Source organism: Pseudochaenichthys georgianus, chromosome 9 (genome assembly GCF_902827115.2).
Source record: "Pseudochaenichthys georgianus chromosome 9, fPseGeo1.2, whole genome shotgun sequence".
Lineage (NCBI taxonomy): Eukaryota > Metazoa > Chordata > Actinopteri > Perciformes > Channichthyidae > Pseudochaenichthys > Pseudochaenichthys georgianus.
In genome coordinates, this window is record NC_047511.1 from 18,205,329 (window position 1) to 18,218,674 (window position 13,346).

The 13,346-nt window shown below is 42.3% G+C and overlaps 1 long non-coding RNA gene across 1 annotated transcript; it reads right to left on the bottom strand.

Moving 5' to 3' along the window:
* Positions 1 to 2,300: 2,300 nt before the first annotated feature.
* LOC139434406 (uncharacterized) lies at positions 2,301 to 2,703 on the bottom strand. The gene is made up of 2 exons (XR_011643754.1): positions 2,620 to 2,703; positions 2,301 to 2,399 (listed from the first exon to the last, which is right to left on the bottom strand). It is a non-coding gene; the product is annotated as an uncharacterized lncRNA (long non-coding RNA).
* Between the last annotated feature and the right edge of the window lie 10,643 nt (positions 2,704 to 13,346).

Genomic DNA, 13,346 nt, shown 5'->3' on the forward strand with positions numbered 1-13,346 from the left:
CATTAGTGTTCACAAGAACAAGGTATACTCCCGTGTTTTGTTTTAGTTGCTCTTCAGATTGAAACGGCCAGTTTTATATCGACTATACTGTATGTGTGATCTCCTTTTACATCTCGTTGTGTCATTTGAGTTTATTTGCTGTGTGTAGATTCAAGGGTTTTGGTTATCTTGTCAATTTGTTTGGTTATCCAGGCACAGCTGTGCGTGACTCCCTCGGGTACACTGGTATGTGTTTTCCTAATGTAGAGAGCATTGATTAATTAATAAACTACACACTGAGTCTAGATCCTGACCAAGTCCTTTTTTATTGTTGATCAAATGTTTTTCAAAAATGTATTCATACACATTTAGAAAAATACAATGTACAATCACAACCAGTACAACACACATTACAAAAAATACAGAAAAAACAAACAATAACAACAATCAGACAAAACTATGGAAAAATAACCCCTCCCACCCCAGATCCGGACCATCCTTGTATTATTGCTCATTCAATCTATTATAGCATGCTAACAAACATGGTACTTACTTTATTTGTACAGATCTGCATGGGAGGCGATGGCGCGATGCAGAGCGCTGTCTGTGATTGTGCACGGGGGATGTACAAATGCAGCCACGCTGCAGCATTGGCAATATGTGCCATGTGGCAGATCAGCTCCACAGATGTTGAGTGCCAGTGGAGGAAGCCTGGCACTTCCAAAGTAGTCCAGCCGGTGTCTCAACTCTACCAACAGTGAGAGGAGACATACAACCCACTGGCCAGAGACATCGCCACTCAGGATGTAGACTGGTTCAGGTCTGCACTGAGGGGCGCACAGTGTGGCATGGCATGGCTTCACCTGAGCCAGAGCCGTGGCCTCAACATCAGGCCATTGTCACCGTGCCGGAGCTGGTGAAGGGGGTCGGGGGCTTGAGGCAATTCTTGCCTCAATGCGACTGAGCAGAGACCAGCAAGCTGCCATCCAGACAGCCACCGGAGGACAGCGGACAAAGTGGCAGTTACACAGGCGGGGCAGGTTGACAGCCAGCAAGTTTGGTTCTGTGCTGCGGTCGGGACTTTCATCCACTCCATGCGCGTCCCTCATGAAGAGGGTGCTCGGGGGGTACAACTTGGACGGAGTCATGGCTATCAACTGGGGGGTTTTAAACGAGGCCGAAGGGGTGAAGGCTTTTGTGCAGGCCTCTCAGGAGACAGTGTTCGAGTCTGGTCTCTTTGTGAGTGAGTCGGTGTTTTGGGAGCATCCCCAGATGGACTTGTGCAGCCATCTGCCCTGCTGGAGGTGAAGTGTCCACCATCATTATATAGGATATATATATATATATATATTTGTATACATATCTGTAAATTGTATAATTTTATTTGATTTAAAAGTATTTTTGATCTCTGTCTATAAACACAAACTGAGTAAGATTGACAATAAAGTTGACTTTGAAAAATATATATATTCTTTATGAAAATAGTTGACTGTTGGAGAAATGAATCCAAATGAAACGTTGGACTGAACTACAACTACGCCTTTAAATCTCTACGGACTGTTTTTCAGTGGGATGGCAAGTTCCTATCTTTAAACATTTATTAGTTTTTTCTCAGAACAGATTTGATTTTCTGAAGTTAATTTAACTTAACCATGTAAGGTCATTATTAAAAAGGTACAATCAATTTGTTTAGGGTTGAATAAAATAATGATAAACATTTCATTTGGATAATTTACTGACAGAATAAGAAACTCAATGATGCTCTACTCACCTGTTCCTTTTTATAAAGTGAAACAGTTGAAACGATAGATTTTAGTAAACTTAAAAACAACCTTCTCCAAAAGCTATCAAGGAATATACCTAATACTTGTTTTAGAACTTTATTACATATTTTTATATAAATAGTTTGAGTGATCCATAATTGACAGAAGCTTGTGTTTACACTGACCTGTCACTCATATATTAATGTCTTTGTAACTTCAGTAAACCACGACCTCACTCATTTCTTTCATCACGGTTCAGTAAACTAAGTGACACATGAACCAGTTTAATAATTATAATAACGTAGGATTGCAACTCTTTGAAACTGTAGGTGGCTCTTAAAAGAGCCCTTGTGTTTGGGTGTGCTGGTCTCAGGTCAGTCTAAGCCCTCTCTCGCGGATGCGGCGGGCCAGCTGGATGTCCTTAGGCATGATGTTGACCCTCTTTGCTTGGTTCATCTTACTGGGGGGCAGCTACATGGATGTCGGTGCAGTCCACAATCATTGTGCAGTTGAAGGCAGAATTAATGTATTATCGACTCAGAATGAAGCACAACTTCATGTCATACAACACATTGACTTTATTTGTAATTGTGTAAAAAAATAAAGCATTGATTAGCAAGCAGGACCTGCAGGAACAGAGCACGGTGATGGATGGAGCTGGGAAGAGAGAAGAATAAAGAAAACAGATCAACTTCATTATCGGATATTAAAAATTCAATTTCAAAACAAGTTGCCGCTCCTACAGTTTTCTAGTATGTAAAGATGATTTCACTTGACCTATGCACAATATCACACTCAATACATGTGTGTCTCTGGGGGGTGCATTGTGCCTTTGATGTATATAAATAATATACCATAACCAAATACTATTACGTACAGTGGCAATCAGGTTGCCAGAGCAGGTCAGTGTGCATGTTCCTCAGGGTCTCAGCAGTTACAGGTGAGGGGAAGGAAACAAAAGAGAAAAAGGTCAGTAACAACACTTTGAAGTAACAACACTTTGAATAATTATCTCTTTTAATAATGTTCTCTCAGTAATCACTCAACTACTGTCTTTCCAACAAACAGATTGACTCACTATCATCACGATGAAACACGTCCAGAAGAATGGACCACAGATGGAAATTAGCTATAATCTGGCATATTGCATCTCTTCTCTTTGCTGAGATTAATGTTTTTGTATGCATGGTCCTTCTATAAATAAATACATGTCATGCAAAGCTGCCTGCCTGCCTTCCTTCCTTCGACTCTCCCTGAACTGCCTGATCTTTTAATGTTCAATGTTAACCATTTGAGCAGATAGCATTAAGTAGAAAAGATCGCAGATGCTAATGTGCCGTTAGCCTACCTCCCGCCCCCTTAGCACCTGGCGATAGGTTCCTCTTCAAATGTTTCAGAAAATACTTAACATCATGACTACTCTTACTGTTTAACATTTGGGTTCACTTCATGTTAAGGCTAATACAAATGACAAGGCTAAGTAATGTGATGCTAACTAACGTGCTCGCTACTAGCTATGTAGCTAGCTTGACTGTGTTCCATGCACAACATGGCTGCAGTCGGATAGTTTAAAAATCAGCTCCTAAATTCTAACCCTATCGTCTATTCCTTGACCTCTGAGTGAAACGTCACGGGGTTAAGGGATAGTGGATAGGAGAATTCAAAAGGACTTAGGAGAAGAGACTGCGGTACTTTAGAGAATCCGAATGCACTTTCACTATCCGACGTGTTTATGATGCGCCAGCGGACGTCATTGTGTGCGTCTGCTGCTGTGGGGAAACTATGGAAACCACAGTTTTCTATACAGCGGACTACAACATGGATGTTTAATAAGAACGACGGACTCATCTAGAGACTCTGCACCGTGCTCTGATGCTGCTGCTTTGCTTTATGAACGTGGACAACAGAGAAACATATTCTTCATGACCAAAGTTGGAATTGAAATAAAAAAGGAAAGTGAAACTTATGCTCGTCACCCTCTCCCTCCGGTCCACATTAATACAAATGATCCCAATACGTATGATTGTATGAACTAAAGATCTTAAAATCAATACAGATGTATTGATTTTCACCATTCAAACATCTTTTAAAAGTTGAACAAACCCCACACAGCTCAGTAAAGACTGAAATGTTGACTTTATTTGATAATTTCAGTGAAAACTAACGTTCATATTTCTCTTTTTGAGTATAATACTGATGAACGTTCAAAACAAAGCACTTTGGCAACTTACCACCTATGTTTTAAAAAGCTTAATAAGCACCGTAACTTTCATGATATCATTTCTCGGTCATAATCGGTTGTTTCCGTGAACGGCCGACTGTTGAGTGACGGCAAATGCTGCGGCTGCAAGGCATTGTGGGGCAGCATTTTCGCTTCTCCTGTCGGTTAGGGAGGTCCAGTGGTTCCTAAGCTAAAGGAGGTTATAAAGGAAGTTTGAAACCTCCTTTCCTATCATTCTCATCATTCTAGAGAATTCGAACGGCACTTATCATGGCTGCCACTGAGGGACTTCCGGGTCATTTCACTCCTTTAGGAAGGTTCCTAAGCTAAATGGACTATTCGACTTCAGCCCATGTGTATTACCTGAGATCTCTGATCCAGCGACTCCTGGTCCTTTCATCAGACGGGAAGCGATAGAACGAGCTATGATCTATAAGTATGATCACTTATGTGATTGCAACCTGGTACAAAGCACACAGGCATCTTGTAAAAGTGAATTTATTTTTAGCAATCTCTTATTTATTGGAGGGAATAAATCAGTTATGAGATCTTCTTCTTCGCTTTAATTACGAGTCGCTCGCAACCACTTGGAGCATTATCGCCTGTGACATCACTTATGCGAGCCAGAATGGGATTTGGGATTTGTAGTCTTTGTAGTCGCGTATTTGTCATAGTCTTATATTTCAACAGTTTTACGACAAAATGTGACTTTTTTGACATGGAACTTATTGTTTAAGATTGACAAACATCATATGTGTAGTTCGTGGCACAATTCAAACGGGATCAAAAGATACGTGTTCTCTCTCCATTGAATTCAATGTTAATTTTTCGCTTCCGGGGTCCCATGGGCCGGAAGTAGATGGGCGTGACTTCGCCTCTCTATACAGTCTATGGTTAGAACCAGAGCTATTTAATAGAAGAGTTACGACATCTCCGTTCACTCCAATGGACCACTTTTTTACAGCAATGGCGGATCGTGGAGCCTCTCAATCGTTCCCCGGAAGTTAGCGCCAAGGCTGGCAGAGCTGTGGAGTTGCAGCATAATAGACCGTTCGTGACGGACTTTTAAAGGTAAGAAGAAGTTTAAAGATGTATATTGCGGATATTATCAGTACATCTGATTCAAATGAACATGTGTATTAAAGGATGTCAGTGGATTATCCCTAAATTAGTAGATTTAGGGAACGTTTACAGATAACAGATTAAGCTAGCATACCGAAGCAAGTTAGCAACACACGTTGAACAGCCTTTTAATTGTAAATTCCGTTCTCTCTATGTCATTTCGTCCAACATGTTGAATTAGAGAAGAGGGGCTTCTAAACGGGATTGTATGCGGGGGTGGAGGGAGTTAAATATTAGATAAATATAACTTTGGTGCGTGTAAGAGTGAGTGTTTTTAGCAGAGCCATATTGTGTCCTTGTGATTATGTATAATGTTGCAGCCCAGCTGATTTTGGATTGATGGCAAAGGGATAGGGACTTAAGTGAGAGTGAAAACACAAGGTACGTTTAATACTACCGTTTTATATAAGTAAACACGTTATCTCCCCAAGGCAATAGGTGTGCTATATAGGTGTGTATAACCCTTTCTCCTGTCTGTTGCTCCCTCTCTCAGCACAAGAACCAGAGGGGGGTTCAATGGAGCCTGAATACCTGCACTGAGACCCTCACCCTGCACCCTGAGTCTCAACTCTCAGTGTTTTTCAAGCCTTTCCCTGTTTTTTTGTATTAAACAAAACATTAAGCTCTCCCAATGGTGTGGTTTTCGTTTTGTGAAAAAGTGCAAATGCAGTGTTTGTATATAAATCACATATTTTGTTGCTGTTGGTCGTGAAATTGCTCCTGCTGACTTGAGCCAGCCATTTTTTCCTCCGCTCTGTGTCAGTGGGGAAGCCGTACATTCGTACTCCTTTCTCTGAGCGATTTGAGCATCCCCAGGCAGCACATCAAACCATGGTGGCGACTAGGAGGCAGCACAGCAAACCATGGTGGCGACTAGGAGGCAGCACAGCAAACCATGGTGGCGACGAGGAGGCAGCACAGCAAACCAGGAAAACACGGAGGAAAAGGCACCGACAAACTGCATGATATGCTCTTCTATGTTTATTGAATTCCATGTATTTGCAATGGATGTTCCTAAAGCAACACATTTAACATCATTATCATCATCATCATATCCTGTCGGTCTCCTGTCCTTTCTGAAAGCCATAAAGACGACATTAGTCATTTAGATAACTCGTGTCCTCAATTACCAGGGGATTACTGAAACTACCATGAATTTAAGAAAATGGTAGAAATGAATCCAATCTGAATTGTAAAGCATTACTTTAGATCCCCTCCCTCTAAATGTATCAATAAACATTAGAAAGTGATCCTCCTGACAACCATACAAGTTTAAGAAGATAATATTGGTTTGAAAGAATTCAAAGCTATACATAAACAGCAACAGGCTCTTTAACCAAGGCACTGTTAGTAACATGTAAACTAGTTGTTCACACTAATCCTAATATTATCACATTAGCAAATGTTTATTAATTATTAGCAAATTCGATTTTATTTTTGAAAACATATTGATGTAAATACATACACATATCGATTTGTTGTATACATATTGCAAATCAAAACCTTTATTCACTAATAATTAACAAAAATCGTAGTTCTATCTCCTGTTATCAATGCATTCACATTGCCTGCCATGAACTTCCGGGGAACGATCCCTCGTCTACATGAACCACGTGATGATAACCGTTTTTGGACTTCCGGTGTCGTAACTCTATTAAATAGCTCTGGTTAGAACATCACCCAGGCGACTGTTAAACTGATGATGTTTTAGTTATTATTTCACCTTTTCTAAGTCCATGCACGCTCCCGTTACGTCCATGGTGGGGACTCGACTCGTTCACACAGCTATAAGTTAATTAACGGACCGGTGAAATGTCACTGATTTAGAAGAAGCTACAGTTAATGTGCAGCGTACGCAATATCCGGTTTTCAAAATAAAGTCTACAAATATATTTATATGCTGGACTGCTCAGAGGGATCATTTTCTTGAGTCTGAATTTAAAAAGACACATTGGAGAAAGGCCTGGCTACAGTAAATAGTATTACATTAACTTTATTTCAAACAAGGCTAATGAAGAATGCCTTTGAACATATAAATAATGCTAATCATCCGTTCACTAAGTGTACAGACATTGATATTTCTCAAGCTTTTTGTGAAATATCCCACACACTTTGGACAGTTCTGAGATTAACTTTTTTGAAGCTTGTCATATTTAACCCTAAATCTTAGTTAAATGATGATCCAGACACGGAAATATCTTATTAGATGTAGGCTATTGTTCTTTATGAAATGTTTAAAATTACCATAGGCTAACCATTTTTTTAGTTTACACATTTTGTCCAACCACTGAATTCTCACTCTCAAAAATAAGGAACTGGATATGTTTTTTTAATTAATAGTTCCCCTTGTAAAGAAACTGGACACTCCATTTAATATATCACCAGCAAACATTATAATTTTAAACATACTTTTCATTAGATGGGACAAACATTAGCTTTACTATCTACTTTTTTTGACAAACATTTGAGGAAATATATTCAGACATTTTTCTTATTTTACATATAGATAATGGGAGGATAATAGGCCACCCCTAGTACAATAGGGACATGTCTTTTATATTATTTAAAAATATAACTTCTCAAAATTCTGTAAACCAAAATGCCCCTCAGGTACATTTAAGTTAAACTCTAAAGGTTATATCGGGACATTTGATTGAAATCCTTCCAAGTGCACCTTTTAACCTCACATCTCTGTTAATGCAGATACATGCGTGTACATGCATGAAATGTGGTTAGTACATGCTGCACTATGGTGTTTTGTGGACTACAGCTGAAGTTACACACATCTGTTTCACCAGAAATAAATCAAACAGTTTTGGAATGCTTAATATAATGTAATACAGTTTGCAGACTTTTTAAGATTGTCAGGGACCAAGCAGTAAGACAACGGACACAGGAATGGTTTAAATAAACTAGGGTTTTTATTTACCCAAAAATCCACAAAACATCATATAATAGCAAGGCCTATAAAAGAGGTCAACAGAAAATACCTCAAAGAAACATAACAGGTGTTAACTCAACAAAACGGACCTGCTACAATGAAAAACCAAGGAACCTATATAGTGGCTTGGCCAAACCAAGTTGAACCCAAGGGATAATTAATAGTCACATCATACAAAGGACACTGACAAAACCCAAATCCCCCCTTTGACATGGAAGCAGGTGGTTTGTCCCAATCTGTCCCAATTGGCTCCTTGCAGTATTTATGAGTCCTCAGCGCTCGGCCACACCCTTTGCTGAACCAGGAAGTAACCTCCTCCAATGGACATGGTAACATTTAGAGCAAATGTGTGGTGTTAATTGGCATGTTTTATTGTAGCTGCACTGGAGCAAAACCACTGAAGATGAGGATGCAGTGTAGTTGGTTTACCCTGTGTGGCTGTGGCCATCACACACTCCCCCCTTCAAGACTCTCGCTGAAACAGTGAGAGAGGTAGTCGGCTGTGACATTGTCCTTGCCTGGGATGTGCTGAATGTTAAAGCGGAATGGTTGCAGTGCCAGGTACCACCGGGTAATCCTTCCATTGGTATCCTTCATCCTTCCCATCCACTGAAGCGCTTTATGATCAGTCTCCAGGGTGAATTCTCTACCCAGGAGGTAATACCGGAGAGAGTCGAGGGCCCATTTGATAGCCAGTGCCTCGTTTTCCACGGTTGAATACCTGACCTCCCTGGGGAACAGTTTCCGGCTGATGTAGGCCACTGGATGGCGGTCGTCTGATGACCCCTGGAGAAGCACAGCGCCCAGACCCCTATCAGAAGCATCCGTTTGCAAGATAAAATGTTCATCAAAGTTTGGACTGTAAAGAACAGGTTTCTTACTCAATGATCCCTGGATGTCGTGAAAAGCTGCCAAGGACTCCTCTGTCCACTGTATCTGATTTGAAGACCGGGATCCAGTCTGGTCTGTGAGTAGAGCTGCCCTGGCAGAGAATTGTGGTACAAAGCGGTGGTAGAAGCCTGCCATGCCCATAAAAGATCGGAGCTGCTTCCTTGTTTGTGGCACAGGACATGACTCGATGGCCTGCATCTTGCTGACCCGTGGCCGTATCACACCGCGTCCAATTATGTGGCTTTTCCAAGCCGTTCAAGCAGTTAATCGATTCTTGGTGTTGGATAAGAATCAAACAAAGAAATTGAGTTCAGGTACCTAAAATCAATACAAAACCTAAGAATGCCATCCTTCTTTGGCACAAGGACCACTGGGTTGCACCACTCGCTTTGCGAAATCTCAATGATCCCCAGGGACAGCATCAGATCGACCTCCTTTTTCAGTGACGCCAGCAGGCGTTCCGGAATCCTGTAACTCAGCCGTCTCACAGAAGCACCTTCTCTAACCACAATGTCATGCTCAACAATATCTGTTCTCCCAGGATTCTCCTGAAATAATTCTGACCTACAGATTGTCCTCACCTGAAGCTGTTTGTCTTCTGAGAGGTGGCTGAGGTCATGGCTCACCGTAGCCCCCCCTGGAGATAGGTATTGCTCCTCCACTTCCTCTTCCTCTTGCACATCCCTGATGAGCATCACTCTTGCTCCTTGTTCAGGTCGCGGCACCCACTCTTTCAAGAGATTTATATGTAGTACTCTACTGGAGCGTAGCTTCCCAGGGGTCGATACCTCATATGTTGTGGGCCCGAGTTGCTTCTTGATCTCAAATGGTCCCTGCCACTTTGCCTACAGCTTGCTGTTATCACTTGGGAGGAGAACTAGTACCTTTTGTCCTGGGTTGAAGGATCTTTGCCGAGCTGACCGATCATACCAGGACTTCTGCTGTTGCTGGGCCACTGCCATGTGAGATTGGGCAAGCTGACTCATTTTCTCCAATCGATCTCTCATCTGAACAACATAGGATACAACAGAATCATCCCTCGCCTTGTTTCCCTCCCAAATCTCCCTCAACAGTGAGAGAGGTCCTCGTACTTCATGTCCATACAAAAGTTCAAATGGAGAGAAACCAGTGGAGGCTTGGGGTACTTCTCTATAAGCAAAGAGGAGGTATGGCAGCCACTGGTCCCAGTCTGTGCCACTGTTGTTGACAAACTTCCGTAGCATCTGCTTCAGGGTTTGGTTGAAACGCTCCGTCAATCCATCAGTTTGGGGATGATATGGTGTGGTCCTCAGGCTCCGAATACCCAGCAAGTGATACACCTGTTTCAGCAGAGTGGACATGAAGTTAGTTCCCTGATCAGTTAATATTTCATGAGGGGAAACCTACTCTTGAAAAGAACTGAACCAAACAGAAAGCAACTGATTTTGCTTTTATGGATTTTAATGGAAAAACTTCTGGGTACTTTGTGGCGTAATCTGTTATGACCAGCATGTACCGGTTTCCCCCCTTGCTCCTCTCAACAGGACCAACAATGTCCATCCCAAGGCGCTCAAATGGGGTGCCAATGATGGGTAAAGGCTGGAGGGGAGCTCTGGAGGGGGTTCTAGCAGATGTTATTTGGCACTGAGGACAACTTCTGCAGAATTGAGTGACCTCTCTTCCCAGGCCAGGCCAGTGAAAATAGCGTTGGATGCGAGCTATGGTTTTATGCTTACCCAGCCCAGGGGATAGAGTGCCCCAAAGAGAGAATGTTGTATCTAACTGCTTGGGGAACCACTAGCTGCAACACCGACCCCTGCTGACGGTAGAGAATGCCATTTTGCAGAACATACTCGTCTTCGTTGAAGTCCAGCTCAGCCCCTGGCTCTTTTTCCTTCGCCGTCTGAAAAAGAGAAACTAGGGATAGATCAGCTTTCTGCATTTCCATGATATTGGCTGGCATTTGAAACTGTAAGGTTACATCTGGCTCAGTGCTGGATGGTGGGTTCACAACTGTGTGTTGGAACTTTTCCTGCCTCCTCTGTCTGCGAGTTTTCCGAGGTCTCCCAGATGTTGTGTCAAGCTCCTGATTGAAAAAAGGTAAAGCACTAAGAGTCTCAGAGTGCTCATTTGGTGATTTTGCCTGTGCTCTAGTAACTACAACATTACATTTTTGGCTTTGCTTCCCCTCCAACAAATCAAACAGCACTGGAAGATCTCGCCCCAGCACCGCTGGATAAGGCAAATGATCAACAACCCCAATGTTCAAGAGGTAAGTTTGACCCTCTACTTTTATGTACATGTCAGCTGTTGAATAGCTTTTCTCATCTCCATGCACACAACAGATTGGGATCGTGTCTCTTGTGCTAATAATGTTGGGTGGTACAAACTTCCGGTGTACAAGAGTCTGACTACTCCCAGAATCCAGCAAGGCCTTGATAATCTGTCCATTAACTTCTATGAGTGTCATCTTAATAGACTGGTCATCCTTACGCACATGCTCAATATGAGGGTGAGGCACAAAGCACATTTGTGTCATTTTGGCTGCATTTTGGGGGCACATAGGTTTTATATGGCCTTCTATTCCACAGAGATAACAAATTGGCTTTTTACCAAGAGGTTTAAATGGGCCGCTAGCTGACTGCTTTTCCCACATGGGAGGTTTACCCACACCGGAGGGTGCCTCCTGATCGTACTGTCGAGCTGGTTTGTGTCGATCCTTTGAACTCCATGAGTTATAGCTCCATTGTTGTCCTTTATTACGGGCAGCAACAAAGACATCAGCCAGTCCAGCAGCCTCCATCGCCGATCCTGGGTCACGCTCTCGGATCCAGACTTGAAGCTCAGGGGACAACATTCTCAAATATTTCTCTAGTATGATTATTTCACCAATTTCATGCATGGGTTTACCTTTTGGTTCAATTAAAATTCAATTAAAAACCTTTATTTATCCAGGTAAAATCCCATTGAGATCAATGATCTCTTTTTTAAGGGAGACCTGCAGTTGGATCCATTTCCCATAAAGTTCCTTGCGTCTTACATACAACTCCTTGGGGCTCTCATCAGGGTTAAATTCCAAGGAACGAAATCTTTGCCTGTAGGTCTCAGGGTTGATGTCATACTTAGAAAGAACAGCTGATTTTACTTGGTCATAGTCAAGGGAATCATCAATGTCCATATGCACATAAGCACCTCTAGCTTTGCCAGTAAGCAATGGTAACAAGTGAAAAACCCAATCTGCTTTCTGCCACCGGCATGCTACAGTATATCAATCTGTTCAAATGTAATCAGAAAGTGTTCAATGCCATCATTGTCTGTTAATCTTTCCATTCTGGGCTCATGGTGTGTGCGAGACTGACCTGCAAGGTTTGGATGGGCAGCCATGGTAAAAAGCTCAGCTTGCACCTGAGGATGGTTGCTGGTGGATGGTAAGACTTCCACCTCTGATAGATCAGGGTCTGCGGACAGAGAATCTGGTACTGGAGATGTTCTGGCCTGAACTTCTAACTGCAAAAGCTGAAACTGCTGTTGCATTGTTTCAAACCGCTGTTCCTGTCTTGTAATTATCTTGCTCTGCTTTGCCGCTTGAGCCTCCGTCTGCCCCATATGAGCCTGAAGCAGGGCCACCAGGTCCGACATGGATGGCTCCTTACCTTTCTACCACTCCAGAGGCCCCATTGTCCTCCTCTTCACTACTGGCTTGCTTCTCCTGGATATTTGAAAGGCTTGTCGGTCCTCCCGGTTTCCTTGTAATTCTCCCTCCACGCTGCATCTTTTTTTTTTAAGAAAAGAAAGTGAAAAAAAACACCTGTATCCTCCACTGAATGATCCCACTACTGCAACCAATTGTCAGGGACCAAGCAGTAAGACAACAGGACACAGGAATGGTTTAAATAAACTAGGGTTTTTATTTACCCAAAAATCCAAACATCATATAATAGCAAGGCCTATAAAAGAGGTCAACAGAAAATACCTCAAAGAAACATAACAGGTGTTAACTCAACAAAACGGACCTGCTACAATGAAAAACCAAGGAACCTATATAGTGGCTTGGCCAAACCAAGTTGAACCCAAGGGATAATTAATAGTCACATCATACAAAGGACACTGACAAAACCCAAATCCCCCCTTTGACATGGAAGCAGGTGGTTTGTACCAATCTGTCCCAATTGGCTCCTTGCAGTATTTATGAGTCCTCAGCGCTCGGCCACACCCTTTGCTGAACCAGGAAGTAACCTCCCCCAATGGACATGGTAACATTTAGAGCAAATGTGTGGTGTTAATTGGCATGTTTTATTGTAGCTGCACTGGAGCAAAACCACTGAAGATGAGGATGCAGTGTAGTTGGTTTACCCTGTGTGGCTGTGGCCATCACAAAGATGCCACACTCAATTTACTGGATTACATTAAAATGTGTGTGGTACTAAATGAATGCTTTAGAATATGCATG